Here is a 23,310-nt window from a genome sequence, read left to right on the forward strand (position 1 = left end):
AGAGATTTCATTAAAAGTTATTGATTATGAATTAGCAATGTTCCTTTTAGAGTTTTGAGCTAATCCTTGTTTTTTCTCAGTCTCAAACCTTTCCCTTGTCCTTGACTGACTTGTAGGTCCCACACTGTGGCTGTGGGAGCTAATGAATGAAATGTCCGTGCTCCTGGTCATCCTCCATGGTTCCTTGTTTCCTACAGCTGGCAGAATATTGACTCCCTATCAGTTAGATGGTTGTAAGGACCTTCCTGCCCCAGCCAGCTTTACTCACTGGCTGCTGGGATTTTTTTTACAGGGGGAGCTGAGCGAAGACTGCTGAGGAAGGGTTGTACATTACAGCTGGCATGGTATATTGATGTTGTCCCAAAGTGCTCTCATTTACTTGTTTCAATTCTTTGCCTGCAGGCATGGGACATCCAGTTTGTTTCCTGGGATAACAGAGAATCTGCCATGCCTATAGCTTGGTTTTCATGTCTTTTTTTTTTTAATCACTTGGTCTTGCTTGGTGATGGTGTCTATTTCACATATGGTTTACCAGGTAATCTGGAATAGCATAGTTAAGAATCAGCTTGGATTCTTATCCTGTCTGTGGTACTTACTGTATGACCTTAGGCAAACAACTTAACCTCTCTAAGCCTCCATTTCTAGTCAGTAAAATGATAGTAATAGTACCTGCTTCATAGATTCTATTCCAAACTGGCTGGATTTGGGTTCTTTGGAGCTGGCAGCTGTTTAAACCTTACTTTCTTTCACAGATTCCCTCAAACACTTTTGCTGGACCCTCTAGGCCAGCAGTTCCCAACCTTTTTGGTACCAGGGACTGGTTTCATAGAAGACAATTTTTCCATGGATGGGGCAGGGTATATGCTTTCAGGATGAAACTTCCACTTCAGATCATCAGGCATTAGATTCTCAAAAGGAATGTACAACGCAGATCCACTGCATGCGCAGTTCACAAAAGGATTCACGCTCCTGTGAGAATCTAATGCTGTCACTGATCTGACAGGAGGCGGAGCTCAAGCAGTAGTACTTGCTCACCCACTGCTCACCTCCTGCTGTGTGGCCTGGTTCCTAACAGGCCACGGACCAGTACCAGTCAGTGGCCTGCGGGTTGGGGATCCCTGGTCTAGGCAGCAGCTCCCTGGTATAAAATTGCTCTCTAGACCTTGTGTCCCAAAGACAGCCCTCCCCTTTGTTGTTTCACTTTCTCAGGCACGAATCTGAGGAGCTCCTGGACTATAAGGAGCACATCTTAGGCTCTCTGAGTAGGCTTGGTGAAGGATCCATTCTCAAACAGGCTTGAAGAGAGAGGGCAGCACTCTCCAGCCTCCCCACTTTTGTATTTTTGAGACAGGGTCTCACTCTGTCACCCAGTCTGGAGTGTAGTGGTGCGATCACAGCTCACTGCAGCCTCCAACTCTCAGGCTCAAGCAATCCTCCCACCTCAGACTCCTAGCAGCTGGGACCACAGGCATGCATCACCATTCCTGGCTAATTATTTTTATTTTATTTTTTTGTAGAGATAGGGTGTTGTTATGTTGCTCAGGCTGGTCTCAAACTCCTAGGCTCAAGCAATCCTCCCACCTCAGCCTCCCAAAGTGCTAGGATCACAGGTGTGACCCACTGCACCCAGCCCACTCTCCCCTCTTAGAAGGAGTCTTACAACAGTGCTTTCTTCAAAGAAAACCCCCTCACAAAATCCTCTCTCTGTCTTTACTCCCTTGAGGTGAAATTGAGGGGTTCAAGAGTCCTCAACCTGTTCTTTTTTTTTTTTTTTAGACAGTCTCACTCTGTCACCTAGGATGGAGTATAGTGGCACGATCTTAGCTTGCTACAACCTCCACCTCCCCAGTTCAAGTGATCCTCCTGCCTCAGCCTCCGGAGTTGCTGGGACTGCAGGCACATGCCACCATGCCTGGCTAATTTTTGTATTTTTAGTAGAGATGGGGTTTTGCCATGTTGGCCAGGCTCATCTTGAACTCCTGACCTCAAGTGATCCACCTGCCTTGGCCTCCCAAAGTGCTGGGATTACAGGCATGAGCCACCACGCCTGGCCCTCAACCAGTTCTTAACTGTCTACTTTGAGAATTCCTTCAGTAGGATATGTTCATACTCACTTTGGTATCTGGTACCTTTCACATCTTAGTGCCTCCACCCTGGCACATACACATAATCCTATTCAGTCCTTACCACAGTCATATGTAGAAAGTTCTATATCATTATCCCCATTTTACAGATAAAGGAAAAGACTTAGAAAAGTTTAGTGATTTGTTCATGGTCTCACTGCTAAAAGGAAGAGCTAGGATGAGAACCCAATTTAGTGACTTTAAAAAACCATTCGAACTGCTCAGAAATATGTGGGTCCACCATTTGTGCTGGATTCAGCTGGATGGTTCTTCTGCCGGTCTTGCCTGGAGTCACTCATGTGGCTGTAGCCATCTGATGGCTGGACTGGGGTCAATGATATAAGATGGCCCCACTCACATGCCTGATAACTAATGCTGGCTATCAGCTGGACCTCTCTCTTCATGTGTTCTTCTATCTTCAAGGAGGCCAGGCTCAGCTTACCCACATGGTGGTCTCAAGGTTCTAAGAGGACTAGAGCAAATTTTGCAAATGTCTTGAGGTCTAGGCTTGGAAGTCCCAAAGTGTCATTTTTACCACATTCTACTGGTCAAAGCACGTCCCAGGCCTGCTCAGATTCAAGGGGTGGGGAACAATGGCATACCAAGCAGGGAAATGATTGGCAGTGGGAGAACAACTCCTGGGTGCAGACAGTAAGAGGGTGCATTTTCTGTAGAGAATTGAAAAGCAATAATAAAACTAATGAAAAGTTGATTGCTTTTTATTTTGTTTTCACCTTGTGCTAGCAATTCTAAACAATGCAATAAAATTCTCTTCCCCACTGGAGCAAACTGCTCCCACCACTCCTCCTCCTTAGTCAGTCCCTAGTGGGGAAAAGGACCCCACCCCTCGATGGGAGTGGTGACGAAGTCACATTGCAAAGGGGCACATGCACTGGATTGGGAAGAATTATTACAGCCCACTTTGTAAGCAGTCACGGGGAGAGATGTGGGGAGAGAGACTGTGAAATGAGGACACCTTTTCCTACTTCACATTTTCATTTAGACCAAATGCTGCAACTTCTGAAAGATGGAAGTATCATTTTCAGCTTTTTAAAGTCAGTTAATTATATTGCTGTGAACTAGTAAAATAATTAATAAATGTTAACATCTGCATGTTGTTTTAATTAAGAAATAAAGGTATTAGAGTGAAAAAGTGCCTGCCAGCTTACCCATTAATTATCAGAGTACTTAAAGGCATGCTTTGCAAACTGGTACCTAAAGTACATTGGTAAAATTAGTCCTCAATCATCTTTTGCCAACATGAATCACAGAGTTTCATCTTTCCTTGCAATTCAAACTGCCAGCCAGGTGAAGGGAAGGGAACCCTTACCTGCTAGGAAGAGGCCGAGTAATTTCTACCCTTTCTATATAGTTTGGGTTCTAGGCAGAGACAGTTTTGCTTCAGAGGATGTTTCTATTAATAATACCTTCTGTTTCCCACTTCTTTTGTTTTAGAAAAATGATAAACCTGCATTATCATGTGATGAAATTAACTTATTTGTGATTAGTCTTCTATGTTTTGCTGGCTTTTTCACTTATTCTGTGTTACACTAAGCTTTTAGGTCTTGCTCTGTCACCCAGACTGGAGTGTGATGGCCCTGTCATAGCTCATTGTAACCTTGTACTCATGGGCTTGAGGGATCCTCCTGCCTCAGCCTTCCAGGTAGTTAGAACTACAGGCATGTACCACCATGGCTGGCTAGTTTTTTTATTTTTAACATTTTTGTAGAGATGGGGTGTCACTGTGTTGCCCAGGCTGATCTCCAACTGCTGACCTCACGCAATTCTCCCATGTTGGCCTCCTAATGTGCTGGGATTATAAGCATGAGCCACTACATCTGTAATTTTTTAAAAAAAGAATTCCTTTTAAAAAACATTGAGAAATATAACACAATTAAGATAAATGGATAAAATATGTTAGTAAAGTTTTATAAATTATTATAAAGCAAACACTCAGGTAAAAAATAGTCTATTGCTAGCATTCCAGTAGACCCTGCGTACCCCTCCCCAATTATACTCTTTCCCTCTTCCTAAAGGTAACCACTATCCTGGCCTTCATGGTTATCATGTCTTTGCATTTTTCCAATAGTTTTACCACCTAAGTGTGAATCCCTAAATATGATATTTTAGTTTCAACTATTTTTGAACTTTATATATATATATATATATATATATATATATATATTTTAATTTATTTATTATTATTATACTTTAAGTTGTAGGGTACATGTGCATAACGTGCAGGTTTGTTACATATGTATACTTGTGCCTTGTTGGTGTGCTGCACCCATCAACTCGTCATTTACATCAGGTATAACTCCCAATGCAATCCCTCCCCCCTCCCCCCTCCTCCCTCCCCATGATAGGCCCCGGTGTGTGATGTTCCCCTTCCTGAGTCCAAGTGATCTCATTGTTCAGTTCCCACCTATGAGTGAGAACATGCGGTGTTTGGTTTTCTGTTCTTGTGATAGTTTGCTAAGAATGATGGTTTCCAGCTGCATCCATGTCCCTACAAAGGACACAAACTCATCCTTTTTTATGGCTGCATAGTATTCCATGGTGTATATGTGCCACATTTTCTTAATCCAATCTGTCACTGATGGACATTTGGGTTGGTTCCAAGTCTTTGCTATTGTGAATAGTGCCGCAATAAACATACGTGTGCATGTGTCTTTATAGCAGCATAATTTATAATCCTTTGGGTATATACCCAGTAATGGGATGGCTGGGTCATATGGTACATCTAGTTCTAGATCCTTGAGGAATCGCCATACTATTTATAACTTTATATAATCATAGAGTATGTGTCACTCAACATTGTATTTGTAAAATTTATCTATATCATTGGGTGTAGTTTTGATGCATTACTTTTCACTATGGCATGCCATGGAATGAATATGACCACAGATTTACTGTTGGACATTTGCTTCATATTAATAATAGTGAGTAATGCTGCTATGAACATTCTCGGGCATGGCTTTTCATGTGTATATCCTATATTATGTAAAACCAATTCTAGGCATTTCCATACCTAGGAGTGGAATTTCCAGGTCACAGGATGAGCAATATTGAGTAGTAGATTTTGCAAACAGTTTTCCAAAGTGGTGGAATCATTTTACATACTCTTCAATAGTGCATAGGAACTTCTATTGCTCCTCATTCTTTTCAGCACTTTGTGTTATCTTTTAATCAGGACTCTCCAACCCCTGGTACCAGTCTGTGGCCTGTTAGGAACCGGGTCCCACAGGAGGAGGTGAGCAGAGGGTGAGCAAGCGCAGCTTCATCTGCATTTAGAGCTGCTCCACATTGCTTGCATTACCACCTGAGCTCCGCCTCTTTTCAGATCAGTGGTGGCATTAGATTCTCATAGGAGCACGAACCGTATTGTGAACTGTGCATGTGAGAGATCTAGGTTATGTGCTCCTTATGAAAATCTAATGCCTGATGATCTGTCACTGTCTCCCATCACCCCTAGATGGGACCATCTAGTTGTAGGAAAAGAAGCTCAGGGCTCCCACAGATTCTACATTATGGTGAGTTCAATAATTATTTCATCATATATTACAATGTGATAATAATAGAAATAAAGTGCACAATAAGTGTAATGCACTTGAATCATCCTGAAACCATTCCCCTGAGTCTATGGGAAAATTGCCTTCCATGAAACCTGTCCCTGGTGCCAAAAAGTTTGGAGACCGCTGTTTTAGATTTTAACCATTCAGGTGTGTGTTGAATGTATCTCATTGTGATTTCAATTTGCATTTCCCTTGTGATTAATGATATTCAGCACCTGTGTATGTTTGCTGGCCATTTGCATGGTCTCTTGTGGAACACCAGTTTGAGTTTCTTACCCTTTGTTCTACTGGGTTCTCTGTTATTTTGTTTTTGATTAACTTTTAGCAGTTTTTAATAGAGTCTGGTTATGAGCCTCTTAGTTACATGTATTAAAATGACACTCTCCCATTCTTGTTTGTTTTTTCACTCTTCTGCTTATCAAAACAGAAGCTCTTAATATTGGTAAATAAAAATTCTTAACTTTAATGCATTCTAGTGCATCTGTCTTTTCCTTTATGGTTTACAGGCTTCTTTTCTCACTCATGAATTTTTCTATATATAATTTTCTGAAAGCTTTATCATTTCATACTTAGATCTACAATCCACCTGGAGCTGATTTTTGTGAATGGCGTGAGAGAGAGTCAAGTTTCAGTTTTTGCCTCTGTCTGTCCATTTCACTTAGTACTTGAGAAGCTATCTTTTCCTCATTATTCTGATCTTTATGCACACTTTCCCTGAGCTGCTGCTGTCCCTCATTGACATATTGAAGGTACTAAAGCTGGGCCAATTCTGCTCGATGTGGTCTCTTCTAATGGGAACCTGTGATTCAATACTACCTATCAGTCAAACGAGACTTTCTTAGAACTGCAGCATGGCCTGAGGCTCTTCCTACCAGTCTTCTTTCCCTCCTGTCACGGGTGTCAGACGGGTGTGGTCCGAAGGTTCCCTCTGCCTATGCATCCTCTCTCCCTCTCTATCCTGCCCAAGTATCTCCCCCAAGAAGTATCTTGCATGTGTTGTTCATGTTGACATCTGCTTATTGGAGGACCTGAGCTCACATAGAGTAAGTAGACCCTAGAATAAGAGAGTCATGCTTCAGTGTCAAAGGGACAAAGGGCTGAGCTAAGTTCAGGGCAAAAGAGAATGGATATGGAGAATGGATTGAAGGACTTTCTCGAAGAAGAGTGCATGGAAACTTGTGCCTTACAATGTAGAGGGCAAGGGAGGGGATGGAGTTGAAGACAACTCCAACATTGAGACTCAATCACCGTATCACTGAAAAGGAACTCATTTGAGGGAACTATAATGACACTATTTCTATGCTAATTAAGGGATTTTTGTGGGAATAATGTAATAACAGTGTTGTTACTTTTGCATTGGGCTTCAACAATTTACTAGATGAATTTATACATCATCTCATTTATAATTTAAAAGGCCTTTGGAATACAAGAGAAAATGGAAGTACTTAGGGAGGTCCTATTTGACTCTCCCTTCTTGGGGTCTTCACTGCTGACCCTTCCACTCCAGACTCTTCTTCACTTCTGTTTCCAAGGGATGAAATCACTAAATCACTCAGGTTAGGCCATTTCCAGTCAAGATAAAAGGTTGGGGTGGTGTTAGCATGTGGTGAGATGATGTGTGGTGGAAGAGATCTTAGGCCACATGAAAGCTGAAAAATGGGGGTTTAAGGGAGAAGGGTCTGGGGTATACATTGATTTGGCTGGGGACAGATTATTTTATAATATTTAGGGATGGTGACTGATACAGTTTGGATATTTGTCCCTCCAAATCTCATGCTGAAATTTGATCCCCAGTGTTGGAAGATGGGGCCTAATGGGAGGTGTTTGGATCAGGCAGGCAGATCCCTCATGAATGGCTTGGTGGCCCTCTCCATCATAATGAGTGAGTGCTCACTCTACTAGTTCACATGAGAGTGGTTGTTTAAAAGAGCATGACACCCCTCCCCTCGCTCTCTCTCTTGCCCCCTCCCTCACCATAAGACACACTGCTTTTCTTCCTCTTCCACTGCAACTGGAAGCTTCCTGAGGTCCTCACCAGGAGCAGATGCTGGTGCCATGCTTCTTGTACAGACTGCAAAACCATGAGCCAAATAAACCTCTCCTTTTAATAAATTACCCAGTCTCAGGTATTCCTTTATGGCAACACAAAATGAACTAAGACAGTCACCCCACAGGGGGGTGAAGTGTTGATTTTTGGGGGGTCGTGGATAAATTATATCACTGTCAAGAGAAGGGGAGAGAAGGACAATAGAAAGTAGAGCAATGTAGAGAAGGAATGATCATTATGGGTGGGTTGGCAGAAGAAGGACAATACTACATTGAAATATTTTAGATGCGGTGTGTGTGTGTGTATGTGTGTGTGTGTGTGTGTGTGTGTGTATTCTAGCCTCGGGGAGAGTATGAAGAGGGGATTTGGTGGTTGGAAGAGAAGAGTGAAAGAGATGTTGGAATCAGAAAGATTCTGAAGAACTTTAGAGTACTTAAGATAGGCAGCCATTAGTGTAGGCTCTGTCAGCTAGCCAGTATTAAGTATCTCCCATGGCTGCTGTTCACTACTGATGGAACAGATGTGTCTTAGGGAAGGGAGCTAGACTTTGAATCTCCTTCCATTCTAGGATCGGACAGACAGGTATTTATTTAAAAGAACCAGATGGTTCAAAGGAGTTTCTAATTTTATACTGTCGGGCATCAGGTTTCAAACTAAATTTGGGCTCTGCCTTCCAGCTTTCCTGTTGGCCCTGGATTGAGAATAGCCTCCTGTTTTACCAGCCATCTGGTCCCTCCAGATCTCTGCTGCTGAGTGACAACTCCAAATGTCTCCCCACAGAGAGGACAGAATCTTAAAATCCATAGGGTGAATCTACATTTTTCTAATAGGTGAGATCCTGGAGAGGAATAGGTCTCCACATTGAAAGGACCCATGTGATGTGAGTCACACTTGTGTTTGATTTGATAAGTGGCTTCTTGAGCAGTCACATATTGAGGTGTGCTCTATACTGGATAGTCCGTGCCTGTCCTTCTAGATCTTTGATTTTGTAGAATTTCCTTTTCTAAATAAGCAGGCTCTCGTGCCAATAATTTATCACCTAGTATCAATAACTGTTTATAAATGCCTGCTGTGTGCTAGGCACTGGTGGCACAGGGTGGTAGAAGAAAGTGTCACTACCAGTTTGAAATATATCTCTGATTTTCTAAAATGACAAAACATGGAGAATGATTTAGCTCTAAGGAAAATAATCCGTTATTATTTTCAGTAGGACCGTCTCTGGACAGAAGAGGCTAAGGCCATCCCCAGGGCTTGATTTGTCTCCAGTGCAAGACAAATCGCACTATGAAGTCTCTTTGCTTCCTATTCTCAACCCCTCCCACTGGCAGCCCAGCATTTTTATCAGGTCAAAGTGAATGACAAGGGTTAACTTGAAGAGGATGAGAAGTCACACAATGCATCCATGTGACCAGAAGGGCTGATGATACTTGGATGGAGGCGTTACCACTTGGTTTGGTGAAGTCTGTGGTTTACAGGCTTTGGATGCATGTGTGAGCCTCAGGCCCTTCCTTCTAAGCAGCAGATGGCAGAGCCACCTCAATGCACTCTGCCAGCTGCCTGGTCCATGTGCCTGGGTGGGATTGTCCTGCTCTGCCTTCCACAAGGATGGCTTTGTCTGCCAGAAGGAATAATCACAACGGAAACAAATTAACGATACCTGGATAGATACAGCTCAGTTGGCTCCTGACAGGCCTCTGGCTAGGAGAACCTGAGCAGCTACAGTGGGAAGGTGGATGGTTTAGGACCAGACAGATGGTGGGCAGCTGTCATCCACAGCATCCCAGTCCCCTTCAGTCTCACATCAGAAATGACCCTAAGGCTATGTGTGAACAGATTTGAAAATAAATAAATTTCCATTGATTCCATTTATCAGAGGTTTTCTCAAGAACAGGCACACAATAAAACTGGTTACCATTCCCCCAAATAGATTTTGCAATGCTTGAGGTCTCCTCTTAATATATAATGGAGGAGTTGCTAGGAGTAGCAGATCTGAGTGTGTGTATGTCTCTGTCTAATAGGTTTTTCTCACAAAAAGTCTTATAGTTATGGTTTAAGTTCTCATTGCCCAACTGTATACTCTGAGTCACTGTCCTGTCACAGCCATATTTCCGGCTGGCATTGTATCTGCAACAAAGAGTGTGACTGCAAGAACACAAGGCACTGTGGAAAAGATAGATGAGATGTGTGAGTCAGGAGTTCTGCTCTCCAGGTCTGAGGCTTTTCATTGCCTGGGTTTGTCCAGTGGGCCTGAAGCCATGGAGAGCATACTATTTAGGGATGGTGAACCCAGCACTACCCTGCTTGCATTCTTTGCTCCAGGCCTTCTGACCTAGTTATCCTTCTCCTATACCCCATGCTTGCTCCCTGAGCCCTGACATCTGCTGTTCTCCAGATTGGGGCTTTCTCCTCTTGCTTCATACTCCCCTCCCTCAGCCCACTATGCACTATGTCAGGACAACTGGTCTTACTCCACAGTGGAGTCTGAGATTCGCTGTTCCTTTCTGAGGAGGCTTTTCTGAGCCCTCAAGCCCGGTGCTGTGTGGTCCCGTGGCAGCCCCTGCTTCTCCTGTATACCACGAATTGCCAACTTGCTTCTGACTTTCCCCTACTGAGCTACATTCTCCATGAGGTAGGGAATTATGTGTTTATTTTTCCCAGCACAGAGCCTGGTGCACAGTGGGTGCTCAGTGGTTGAGCAGATGAATGGACCATCTCGGTGAACGTTTGCTTCCCTCACACTGAGAAGGTCTGGCCAGCTCGTTTCTCTTTTTCCTCTCACTTGTTTGTTGCTGACTTTTCTGGAGCACCAGTGAAAACACAGTCCTTGCCTGTCCTTCTGTTTTTTTTTTTCTCCCCATTGCTTTAATTAACTTAGAAATTCAGTGGACACTTAGACAAACAATAGAATTTGATTGTCTCTATAGCATACCTGGACGCCACTTCTCTGAAGTCTGTTTGAATGAAGTGATAAAACCTTGTATGTTTTGTTTGTTTTCCAGCTGCCTCCTGGTTATAAAGCAAAGCAAAACTGGAGAGAAGACCAATGCCAGCGCCTTTATTACTAAAATGTCAGCATTACTTGCAATTCTCTTTGGTTTGGGGCTCTTTTGTGTCACAGATGTTTTCTTTCTTTTTTTTTCAGGATTTAGCATGAGTTTAATTTCTTTTATTTCTTCTTCCTTTTTTTTTTTAACTATACTTTAAGTTCTGGGGTACATGTGCAGAACATGCAGTTTTGTTACATATGTATACACGTGCCATGATGGTTTGCTGCACCCATCAACCCATCACCTACATTAGGTATTTCTCCTAATGCTATCGGTCCCCTATTCCCCATCACCCTACAGGTCCCGGTGTGTGATGTTCCCCTCCCTGTGTCTATGTGTTCTTCTTCCTCCATTCCCACTCATGCGTGAGAACATGCAGTGTTTAATTTTCTGTTCCTGTGATAGTTCGCTGAGAATGATGGTTTCCAGCTTCATCCATGTCCATGCAAAGGACACGAACTCATCCTTTTTTATGGCTGCATAGTATCCCATGCTGTATATGAGCCATATTTTCTTTATCTAGTCTATCATTGATGGACATTTGGGTTGATTCCAAGTCTTTGCTATTGTGAATAGCGTCGCAGGAAACATACATGTGCATGTGTCTTTATAGTAGAATGATTTATAATCCTTTGGGTATATACCCAGTAATGGGATTGCTGGGTCAAATGGTATTTCTAGTTCTAGATCCTTGAGGAATTGCCACACTGTCTTCCACAATGGTTGAACTAATTTAGACTCCCACCAACAGGAGTGTAAAAGTGTTCCTATTTCTCAACATCCTCTCCAGCATCTGTTGTTTCCTGACTTTTTAATGATTGCCATTCTAACTGGCATGAGATGGTATCTCATTGTGGTTTTGATTTGCATTTCTCTAATGACCTGTGATGATGAGCATTTTTTCATGTTTGTTGGCTGCATAAATGTCTTCTTTTGAGAAGTGTCTGTTCATATCCTTTGCCTACTTTTGGATGGGGTTGTTTGTTTTTTTCTTGTAAATTTGTTTAAGTTCTTTGTAGATTCTGGATATTAGCCCTTTGTCAGATGGATAGATTGCAAAAATTTTCTCCCATTCCGTAGGTTGCCTGTTCACTCTGCTGATAGTTTCTTTTACTGTGCAGAGCTCTTTAGTTTAATTAGATCCCATTTGTCAATTTTGGCTTTAGTTGCCATTGCTTTCAGTGTTTTAGACATGAAGTCTTTGCCCATGCCTGTGTCCTGAGATTTATAGCATTTGGACCAGAAGATACCCCAAGAACAGGCAGTGAGCAGATCACTATCTTTACGCCTACTCTGCCTTTTGTATTAGGTTAGTGCAAAAGCAATTGCATTTTTTGCCATTAAAATTACTTTTGCACCAAGCTAAATATAACGTGTGATGATGCAGAGCACTCAAACGGGAGAGTGTGTGACTGTTCTGGCATCCACTGTGCCTCTATTTTTATTTCTTCCAGTTTAGGGGTGTGGCTTCTCTCATCATAGTTTCACAAAAGGATTATTTTCTAGTCAAAAAGAGAACCACACAGGTAAAAATCAAGGTGGGGGGAAAGGATGAAACAGCTGTAGATGTTCATTTTTAGTTCAGTTGGCTTAAATGACCCCAGTGGGATGTTGCAGGATTGAGAACCAGGAGTAGGGGAGCCTTGTTAGTCTTTGACTTTGAACAGACCTGGAATCTGATCCTGTGGCATTCTTCCATCTAAGAGCAATTATTGAAGTTGAAAGAAAACCATTTAGTTTTACTCAAATTCATTTTAAAATATTTATAATGAGGCCAGGCGCGGTGGCTCATGCCTGTAATTCCAGTACTTTGGGAGGCCAAGGTGGGCGGATCATGAGGTCAGGAGATCATGACCATCCTGGCCAACACAGTAAAACCCCTTTTCTAATAAAAATACAAAAATTAGCTGGGTGTGGTGGCACGCGCCTGTAATCCCAGCTACTCTGGAGGCTGAGGGAGGAGAATTCCTTGAACCAGGGAGTCGGAGGTTGCAGTGAGCCGAGATCACACCAGTGCACTCCAGCCTGACAACAGAGCAAGACTCCATCTCAAACAAACAAACAGAATTTATAATGAAATGAGACTTAGAAGAAGAATGGGCACCTAATAGATGTCAGCTGCTGAGCTGTGTGTTTCACTTAGTCATCATCTCATTTGATTGTTTTGATTAGATATTGAGAATATTCATATAATATATATATATGATGTGTAAGGAATTACAATATTGGCCAGGCATGGTGGTTCATGCCCATAATCCCAGAGCTTCTGAAGGCCAAGGCAGGAGGATTGCTTGAGGCCAGGAGTTCAAGACCAGCCTGAGCAACATAGTGAGACCTCATCTCTACAAAAAATAAATAAATTAGTTAGGTGTGGTGCATGCCTGCAGTCCCAGCTACTCAGGAGACTGAGCTGGGAGGATTGCTTGAGCCCAGGGGTTGGGGCTGCAGTGAACCTTGATCACGTCATTGCATTCCAGCCTGGGTGACAGAACAAGACCCTGTCTCTAAAATATAAAAAGAATTACAAAAGAGTGAACACCTGTGTCCAGCATTACCTTTGGGTGCCCTGTAGAATCTGTCTTCTTCCCTTCTCAGATGTAGTTATTCTCCTGAATTTTGTGTTTATTGTTCACTTTTTTTTTTTTGACTGAATTTCACTCTTGTTGCCCAGCCTGGAGTGCAATGGCGCGATCTCGGCTCACAGCAACCTCTGTCTCCCAGGTTCAAGTGATTCTCCTGCCTCAGCCTCCTGAGTAGCTGGGATTACAGGCATGCGTCACCACACTCGCCTTTGTATTTTTAATAGAGATGGGGTTTCTCCATGTTGGTCAGGCTGGTCTCCAACTCCCAACTTCAGGTGATCTGCCCATCTCAGCCTCCCAAAGTGCTGGGATTACAGGTGTGAGCCAGTGCTCCTGGCCTTGTTCACTTTTTTTCTAAAATACTTTTTTACTTTTTGCTATATTCCAAAACGACATGTTGTTTAGTTTTGAATGTTGTTGGACTTTAAACAAATGGAATCATACTGTATGAATTTTCTGCAACTTGTGTGTTTCACTCAGACATTTGATCTTGAGTTTCATCTGTGCAGTTGTGTGTCACTGTAACTAATTCCTATTATAGGAATTATATGGTGCTAGAGCATATAAATACACCACCGCGTGGTTTATTCATTCAGATGTGGATGAATGTTTGCATTGTTTCCATTCTTAAAACACGATCTAGACAAGACTTTTTCAATCATTCTTGTATGAGGCCCTTTGTGCACATGTACAGGAGCTCTAGGGTATAATCCTGCATGCGGACCTGCTGGGTTACAGGGCACATGAATCTTCATTCTTGCTGTCTCACATGTCCGTGTGAAGAGACCACCAAACAGGCTTTGTGTGAGCAACATGGCTGTTATTTCTCCTGGGTGTGGGCGGGCTGAGTCTGAAAAGAGAGTCAGCAAAGGGTGGTGGATTATCATTAGTTCTTATAGGTTTTGGGATAGGCGGCTGAGTTAGGAACAACGTTTTGCGGGCAGCAGTTGGATCTCACAAAGTACATTCTCAAGGGTGGGGAGAATTACAAAGAACCTTCTAAAGGGTGGGGAGATTAGAAAGTACATTGATCAGTCAGGGTGGGGCAGAAACAAATCACAATGGTGGAATGTCATCAGTTAAGGCTATTTTCACTTCTTTTGTGGATCTTCAGTTGCTTCAGGCGATCTGGATGTATATGTGCAGGTCACAGGGGATATGATGGCTTAGCTTGGGCTCAGAGGCCTAACATTCCTGTCTTCTTATATTAATAAGAAAAATAAAACAAAATATTGGTAAAGTGTTGGGGCGGTGAAAATTTTTGGGGATGATATGGAGAGATAATGGGCGATGTTTCTCAGGGCTGCTTCAAACAGGATTAGGGGTGGCGTGGGAACCTACAGTGGGAGAGATTCAACTGAAGAAAGATTTTGGGGTAAGGGGTGATATTGTGGGGTTGTTAGAAGGAGCATTGTCATATAGAATTATTGGTGATGGCCTGGATGCGGTTTTGTGTGAATTGAGAAACTAAACGAAAGACACAAGGTCCAAATAAAAGAAGGAGAAAAAAATAGGTATTAAAGAACTAAGAATTGGGAGTACCCAGGACATCCAATTAGAGAGTGTCCAAGGGGGTTCGATGTTATTGTTTGCTTGGTTGGCAAGTTTTTGGGCTCTATCCTCGAGTTTTTTTATGTTGTCATATATCAGGCCAGATTGATTTAGGTAAAAACAACACTCTTCATTTAAAAATATACAAAGTCCTCCTTTTTCAGCAGTGAGTAAATCGAGGCCTCAGCAATTTTGGAGGAAAGAGAAATGCAAAGCCAACAATTGTGTTAAAGAAGGATTAGAAATGGCTAGGAGAGAGTGAGATTGATAGTGTGGTAGAGATAGCTGGGGAGAGGTAGAGGGTGGCATAGGAATGGGAACCAGAGTAACAGTGAGTATAAAAGTAAAGAATAGGACTTCATCAGGGTGAAAGTATTGGAGTGTACTTTGTCACTGAAGATCTTCTATCCACTTAAAGAGAGACTTAAGGGTGACAGTTTGAGGTAAAACCAGGTGCCACTGAATACCAAGAGCCTGAGAAACTGCTTGGGTGATTTGACTAGTAAAGGCTGGTCTGTTATCGGACTGTACAGAGGTGGGAAGGCCAAACCAAGGAATTATGTCTGACAGAAGGGAAGAAATGACTGCAGTGGCCTTCTCAGACCCTGTGGGAAAGGCCTCTACCCATCCAGTGAAAGTGTCCACCTAGAACAAGAGGTATTTTAGTTTCCTGACTCGAGGCATGTGAGTAAAGTCAATTTGCCAGTCCTGGGGGGGGGGGGTGCATCCCTGAGCTTGATGTGTAGGGAAGGGAGGGGGCCTGAACAATCCCTGAGGAGTAGTAGAATAGCAGATGGAACAACTAAGAAGTGATTTCCTTGAGGATAGATTTCCACGATGGAAAGGAAATGAGAGATTCTAAGAGGTGGGCTAGCGGCTTGTAACCTACATGGAAGAGGTTATGAAATGATGATAGAATAGAATGGGCCTGTGAGGCTGGAAGGAGATATTTTCCTTGGTCCAAGAACCATTTGCCTTGTGTGGGAAGAGACTGATAAGTGGAAGTTTCAGTGGGGGAATAGGTGGCAGTGACCAGATGAGGAGAAAAACTGGCCGTGAGGGACAGAAGTTGGATCGCTAGCTGCTTTTTTAGCTACCTTATCAGCATAAGCATTGCCCTGAGTGATGGAATCTGATGCCTTTTGATGGCCCTTGCAGTGTAAGACTCCAGCTTCCTTTGGAAGTAAAGCAGCCTTGAGAAGAGTTTTTATTAAAGAGGCATTAATGGTGGAGGACCTTGTGTAGTGAGGAAATCTCTTTCTGCCCATATAACAGCATGGTGGTGCAGGATATGGAAGGCATATTTAGTGTCAGTACAAATATTGATGCATAGTCCTTTTGCAAGAGTGAGGGCTCGAGTTAAGGCAATGAATTCGGCTTGCTGAGAGGTCGTGGAAGGGGGCAGAGCAGTAGCCTCAATGTTAGACGTGGAAGATACTATAGCATAGCCTGCTTTTGCTGGTGTGTGGCATTTAGGCCTGGTGGAACTGCCATCAATAAACCAAGTGTGACCAGGGTGAGGAACCGGAAAGAAGGAAATTTGGGGAAATGGAGTGAATATCAGGTGTATCAGGGAGATAGTCATGGGGGTCAGGTGTGGCATCAGGAATAATGTGGGAGGCCAGATTGAAGTCCAGGCCAGGAACAATGGTAATTGTGGGAGACTCAATGAAGAGTGAGTACAGCTGAAGGAGCCGGGGAGCAGAAAGTATATGTGTCAGGTGTGAGGAAGAAAATAGATTTTGGAAGTTATGAGAACTGTAGAGAGTGAGTTGAGCATAGTTTGTGATTTTTGAGGGCCTCTAAAAGTATTAGGGTGACAGCAGCCACTGCATAGAGACATGATGGCCAGCCTAAAACAGTAAGGTCAAGTTGTTTGGATAAAAAGGCTACAGGGTGTGGTCCCGGTCCTTGTGTAAGAATTCCGACTGCACAGTCCTGCACTTTGATTGTGTGTAATGAAAAGGGTTGGGATGAGTCAGGGAGAGCTAGTGTGGGGGCAGTCTCTAAAGCTGTTGAAGGAGTGGGGAAAGGATTTAGGATCTATGGGGTCAGCTAGGTTTCCTTTTGTGAGTTTATATAATGGTTTTGTTAAGATGGCAAAACCAGGTATCCAAAGATGAAAGTATCCAACCATGCCTAGGAAGGAAAGGAGTTGTTGTTTGGTAGAAGATGTTGGGGTTTGAGAGATCAGTCGCACACGATCAGCAGGGAGAGCACATGTGTTTTCATGAAGAATTATGCCGAGATAGGTAACATGAGGAAGAAATTTGGGCCTGACTGAAGTAATGGGGGCTGACCGCGAAGCCTTGTGGCAGTACAGCCCAGGTAATTTGCTGAGCCTGATGGGTGTCAGGGTCAGTCCAAGTGAAAGCGAAGAGAGGCTGGGATGAAGGGTGCAAAGGAATAGTAAAGAAAGCATGTTTGAGATCCAGAACAGAATAATGGGTTGTGGAGGGAAGTATTGAGGATGGGAGAGTATATGGGTTTGGCACCATGGAGTGGTTAGGCAAAACAATTCGGTTGAAAAGGTGTAGATCCTGAATTAACCTGTAAGGCTTGTCTGGTTTTAGGACAGGTAAAATGGGGGAATTGTAAGGAGAGTTAATAGGTTTTGGAAGCCCATGCTGTAACAGGCGAGTGATAACAGCCTTTAATCCTTTTAAAGTGTGCTGTGGGATGGGATGTTGGCATTGAGCAGGATAAGGGTGATTAGGTTTTAATGGGATGATAAGGGGTGCATGATTGGTCACCAAGGAGGGAGTAGAGGTATCCCATACTTGTGGGTTAAGGTGGGGAGATACAAGGGGAGGATGTGAAGGAGGCTTTGACAAACTGGGGGAAAAGGCAGCAATGAGGTGTGGCTGTAGCCCAGGAATAGTCAGGGAAGCAGATAATTTAGTTAAAATGTCTAGACCTAATAAGGGAGCTGGGCAGGTGGGAATAACTAGAAAGGAGTGTATAAAAGAATGTTGTCCAAGTTGGCACCAGAGTTGGGGAGTTTTAAGAGGTTTGGAAGCCTGGGCGTCAATACCCACAACAGTTATGAAGGCAAAGGAAACAGGCCCTTGAAAAGAAGGTAATGTGGAGTTGGTAGCTTCCATATTGGTTAAGAAGGGAACGGACTTACCCTCCACTGTGAGAGTTACCTGAAGCGTCTGTGATGGTCCAGGGGGCTTCCGAGGCGATTGGGCAGCGTCAGTCTTCAGTCACTAAGCCGAGAAGATCTGGGAAGGAGTCAGAGAGCCTTGGGCCAGAGTTGAAGGGGCTCTGGGAGTGGCGCTGGGTGGAGCTGGACAGTCCAATTTTCAATGGGGTCCCACACAGATGGGACATGGCTTAGGAGGAATCCCAGGCTGTGGGCACTCCTTGGCCCAGTGGCCAGATTTCCAGCACTTGTAGCTAGCTCCTGGGGGAGGAGGTTCTGGAGGAACCCCTGGCAGCTGCGGTTCAGGTGTTTGGAAGTTCTTGTCTGCTGGAGATGTGGCTGGGGTTTGTCTCACAGTGGAGGCAAGGAATTGCAACTCAGAAATACATTGCTACTTGGCTGCCTCTACTCTATTACAGTACACCTTGAAGGCGAGGTTAATTAAGTCCTGTTGTGAGGTTTGAGGGTCGGAATCTAATTTTTGGAGCTTTTTCTAATGTCGGGAGTGGATTGGGTATTAAAATGTATATTGAGAATAAGATGGCCTTCCTCTAGATTATTTCTAATTCTTTTTCAAGTGGTTGTGCCAATTGACACTCTCACCAACAGTGTGAGTGCTCTGGTTTTTCCATCATAGCCAACACCTGATTTTGTCAGACTTTTAAAGTTTTGCCAGTCTGGTAGGTATGAAATAGTATCTTACTGTGGTTTGTTCTTTTTTCTGATTGTGAATGAGGTTGAGAATATTTTCTTTCTTTTTTTTTCCGACAGTCTCTGTTGCCCAGGCTGGAGTGCAATGGCAAGATCTTGGCTCACTGCAACCTCCACCTCCTGGGTTCCAGAAATTCTCTTGCCTCAGCCTCCAGAGTAGCTGGGATTACAGGCACCCACCACCATGCTGGGCTAATTTTTGTAGTTTTAGTAGACACAGGGTTTCACCATGTTAGCCAAGCTGGTCTCGAACTTCCAACCTCAGGTGATCCACCTACCTCAGCCTCCCAAAGTGCTGGGATTACAGGCGTGAGCCACTGCACCTGGCCAAGCATATTTTCATATGGATATGGATACTTATGTTTCTTCTACTCTAAAGAGAGAAAGTCTTGCCAACCTTAATGATTTTTTAAATAATTTCAATTTCTATTTTAGATTCAAGGGGTACATGTGCAGGTTTGTTCCATGGGTATATTATGTGATGCTGCAGTTTGGGGTACAATCGATCCTGTCACCCACGTAGTGAGCTTAGTGCCTGATAGTTTTTCAATCCTTCCCTCCGCTCCCACCTCTAGCAGTCCCCAGTGTCTGTTGTTGCCACCTTTGTGTCCCCGTGTACCCAATGTTTAGCTCCCACTTATAAGTGAGAACATGTGGTATTCCGTTTTCTGTTCCTGTGTTAATTTGCTTAGGATAATGGCCTCCAGCTGCGTCCATGTTGCCACAAAGGACATAATCTTGTTCTTTTTTATGGTTGCACCTATCTTTTTCTGTTAAGATTTCTTTTCTTTATAGATTTATATGACTTTTTTGTGTATTTTAGATACTACCACATTTATATATTGCAACAAATAGCTTCTCCATTTTTTTTTTATTATACGTTAAGTTCTAGGGTACATGTGCACAACGTGCAGGTTTGTTACATATGTATACATGTGCATGTTGGTGTGCTGCACCCATTAACTCGTCATTTATATTAGGTATATCTCCTAATGCTATCCCTTCCCCCTACCCCCTCCCCACAATAGGACCCGGTGTGTGATGTTCCCCTTCCTGTGTCCAAGTGATCTCATTGTTCAATTCTCACCTATGAGTGAGAACATGCGGTATTTGGTTTTCTGTTCTTGCGATAGTTTGCTGAGAATGATGGTTTCCAGCTGCATCCATGTCCCTACAAAGGACACAAACTCATCCTTTTTTATGGCTGCATAGTATTCCATGGTGTATATGTGCCACATTTTCTTAATCCAGTCTTTGATGGACATTTGGGTTGGTTCCAAGTCTTTGCTATTGTGAATAGTGCCACAATAAACATACATGTGCCTGTGTCTTTATAGCAGCATGATTTATAATCCTTTGGGTATATCCCCAGTAATGGGATGACTGGGTCAAAAGGTATTTCTAGTTCTAGATCCTTGAAGAATTGCCACACTGTCTTCCACAATGGTTGACCTAGTTTACAGTTCCACCAACAGTATAAAACTGTTCCTATTTCTCCACATCCTCTCCAGCACCTCTTGTTTAATTGTTTTTTAAATTCTCTAACAGTTTCTTTTGGTGAACATATGTTCTAATTTTAGCTTAGCCAAACTTATCAAACATTTCCTTTATAGTTTATATTTTTTGTATAAACTATTTATACAACAACTTTGTATGCAATCTTTCTTACTGAATGTTATAATCACATTGCCTATATTATCTTCTAAAAGTTTTATAGTTTTGCCTTTCACATTTAGGCCTACAGTCTACGTGGAATTGATGTTTGTTTTCAATAGGATAGATCCAATAGAAATAGGATCATATTTCTTTTTCTTTTTCTCTTTTTTCCTGTGTGAATACTCAGTACGCAGCACCATGAATTTCCACACTGTGAGCAACGGCAGCTTTGTCATAAATGCACATATACATATGGGTCTGTTTCTGGAACCTATTCTATTTCATTGTTCAGTATACCTCTGTGCCTCCACTATCTTAATTACTAGAGCTTTTTAATAATTCTTGATACTTGATAGGGCAAGGCCTCTTGTCTTATTTTCCTTTGAGTGTATCTTGGCTATTCTTGGTCCCTTGACTTCTCTGTAAACTTTGGGTTAACCCATCAAATTCCCCCAAAACCCCTTGTTGTGTTTTCTTCTCATTGGGTTTTGAGGTCTCTCTTTTGAGAGTGGCCCTAATGCAAGATTGTCACTCTCTAGGAGAGCCCTGCCCTGAGGAGAGCTAGAATCAGGTATGGCAGCCAGGTGAGACACAGAGGAGGTGGCATAGCAAGACACATAAAATAACCGAAACAGTTTTTTAATTACTTAAAGATTGCAGAGAGAAGAGGGTATCATAAAACCAGCAGGGGACAGGCATGGTGGCTCACGCCTGTAATCCTAGCACTTTGGGAGGCTGAGGTGGATGGATCACTTGAGGTCAGGAGTTCAAGACCAGCCTGGCCAACATGATGAAACCCTGTCTCTACTAAAAATACAAAAAATCAGCCGGGCATGGTGCTGGGCACCTGTAATCCCAGCTACTTGGGAGGCTGAGGCATGAGAATCGCTTGAACCTAGGAGGCGGAAATTGCAGTGAGGCAGATCGCACCACTACATTCCAGCCTGGACGACAGAGTGAGACTCCATCTCAAAAACAAACCAACAAAAAAACCCCAAGCAGGTCCGACAGGAAGAGGGGCACTGACTGGGACCTGCAGGGGCAACCAGAGGGTAGAAAGCAAAAGAGAGAGGGTGAGAGAGGACCTGAGGGCCAAAGCCCTTTTTGGTGTCCAGGGGTTTGCCCAAGCAGGTTTTCCACAGGGAGTTCTAACTGGTGGGTTTAAAGCAAGCAAGCATGAGTTCCATGGGGCCATGCTGTGACTGAGAGGTGGTCACTGCAGCGTATCTGCACAGACAATGCAAGATGTGGGGGTCAGCCAGGCAAGTCAAATAGGTTGCATCTAGTTGTCTTGTAGGCAGGTGATCACCAGGAAGTTGTTGTATAAGGCAGACATCTGGATCAACCACACTGCAGAACTAGGAGGAGGTGGAGAACTAGAAATTGTGTCAAAGGCAACTAAACTCTACTTCTGGTATGAGGAAGTCCAACTTATATTTAAAATGGATGCCAAGGCAACATACAATTATAAGAATTCACAGCCCAGTGTGGTGGTTCATGCCTGTAAGCCCAGCACTTTGGGAGGTGGAGACGGGTGAATCACCTGAGGTCAGGAGTTTGAGACCAGCCTAGTCAACATGGTGAAACCCTGTCTCTACTAAAAATACAAAACTTAGCTGGGCAAGGTGGTGCACGCCTGTAGTTCCAGCTATTCGGGAGGGTGAGGGATGATAATCTCTTGAATCTGGGAGGTGGAGGTTGCAGTGAGCTGAGATCATGCTGTTGCACTTCAGCCTGGGTGACAGAGTGAAACCCCATCTCAAGGAAAAAAAAAAAAAAAAAAGAATTCACTAAACCCCTGATCTAATTGAATCTGTACAGCAATCCTGTTAGAGGATTATTGGAGATTGATTCCTTGATGAATTTTAGGATAGGGTTGTTGGTTTTTTTTTTTTTAAATATTTCTGCCCCAAAAAATGCTGTTGGGATTTTAATAGCGATTGTATTGAAGCTGTAGATTACTTTGGGTAGTCTTGTCATCTTAACAATGTTAAGTCTGCCAATCCATGAACAAAGGATGTCTTTTCATTTATTTTACCTTCCAGCAATGTTTCATAGTTTTCAGTGTACAAGTCTTTTGCTTCCTTCATTAAATTTATTTCTAAGTTGTTTTTTTGTTGTAGTTGTTGTTTTTGAGACAGGGTCTGGCCCTGCTGCCTAGACTGGAGTGCAACACGTCGAATAACCTGGATGAAATGAACAATTCCTAGAAACACATAATCTAGCAAAACTGACTAATAAAGAAATGGAAAATTTTACTAGACCTATAACTATTAAGTAGATTGAATCAATAATCAAAATTGTTGACATACAATTGTTCATAATACTGTCTTGTAATCCTCTTTATTTCTGTAATATCAGTAGTAATGTTCCCAGCATCGTTTTGTATTTTAGTAACTTGAGTCTTTTCTCTTGATTTTTTAGTCAGTCTCATCAAAGATTTGTTAATTTTGTTGATCTTTTCAAAGAACCAACTTTTGGTTTTGTTGATTTTCTTTATTGCTTGTCTATTCTCTATTTTCATTCAATCTTCCTTTAGGAAGAGAGTATATAGGAAGTGTGTAATTAAAACACAAGCTGCAAGGTACAGCCTTTTTTTGGAGATGGCTGAAAATGGGTCTGACTAGGCATAGAGGAAAAGCCAAGCTCAGCCCCTGCCTTTGCTGTGGAACTCTAAGCTGGAATTTAGGCAGTGTGCTCAGAGATCTTCATAAGGCTGGAAGTTATTGACACTTAGCTTATCAGTATGAGGGAGTCCAAGAAAAGTCCTTTTCTAAGGCAGAATAAGGAAAACTAGAATGAGATTAAGTGGAACTAGGTAATAGTAGTTCAGCAAATTAACCCAGAGTTAATTTGTGAGGAATTCAGCA

At 42.9% G+C, this 23,310-nt stretch overlaps 1 protein-coding gene across 2 annotated transcripts in view; it reads left to right on the plus strand.

The window, feature by feature from the left end:
• The window catches only part of LOC105478329 (cornichon family AMPA receptor auxiliary protein 3), a 333,823-nt gene that overhangs the window by 127,266 nt on the left and 183,247 nt on the right, over positions 1-23,310 (plus strand). The gene's annotated exons all lie outside the window — the stretch shown is intronic.

This window comes from Macaca nemestrina, chromosome 1, assembly GCF_043159975.1.
Source record: "Macaca nemestrina isolate mMacNem1 chromosome 1, mMacNem.hap1, whole genome shotgun sequence".
Taxonomy (NCBI): Eukaryota; Metazoa; Chordata; class Mammalia; order Primates; family Cercopithecidae; genus Macaca; species Macaca nemestrina.